This window comes from Penaeus monodon, chromosome 32 (genome assembly GCF_015228065.2).
Source record: "Penaeus monodon isolate SGIC_2016 chromosome 32, NSTDA_Pmon_1, whole genome shotgun sequence".
Classification (NCBI taxonomy): Eukaryota; Metazoa; Arthropoda; class Malacostraca; order Decapoda; family Penaeidae; genus Penaeus; species Penaeus monodon.
Window position 1 is genome coordinate 6,045,529 of NC_051417.1, and position 286 is coordinate 6,045,814.

The following is a 286-nucleotide window of genomic DNA, read 5'->3' on the forward strand; positions in this document are numbered from 1 at the left end:
GAGACGTTTTCCCCAAACTTCCCGAGCTGTTGCAACCATCCCCCAACTGCTCTCCCCCATCCCGATCTGCACCTGTGAGGTGATTATCCTACATCTAGCAACTCTGCCTGGCGCCCCACTATATAAAGGGCTGCAACTGCTCATGGTGCACAGTTTGGGACAATCAGCTCAACTTCACCAAAATGAAATTTGTAAGTTGTTTTTACTTATACTTGTACGTCAGTCCATTTAATTTCAAGATTGGAATTCGTATTTTTGATGTATGATGCAATATGTATAAACGTTT

The 286-nt window shown here is 43.0% G+C and overlaps 1 long non-coding RNA gene across 1 annotated transcript in view; it reads left to right on the forward strand.

Annotated features, from left to right (window-relative positions):
* The window catches only part of LOC119593387, a 3,068-nt gene that overhangs the window by 2,319 nt on the left and 463 nt on the right, over window positions 1-286 (forward strand). The window lies entirely within an intron of this gene.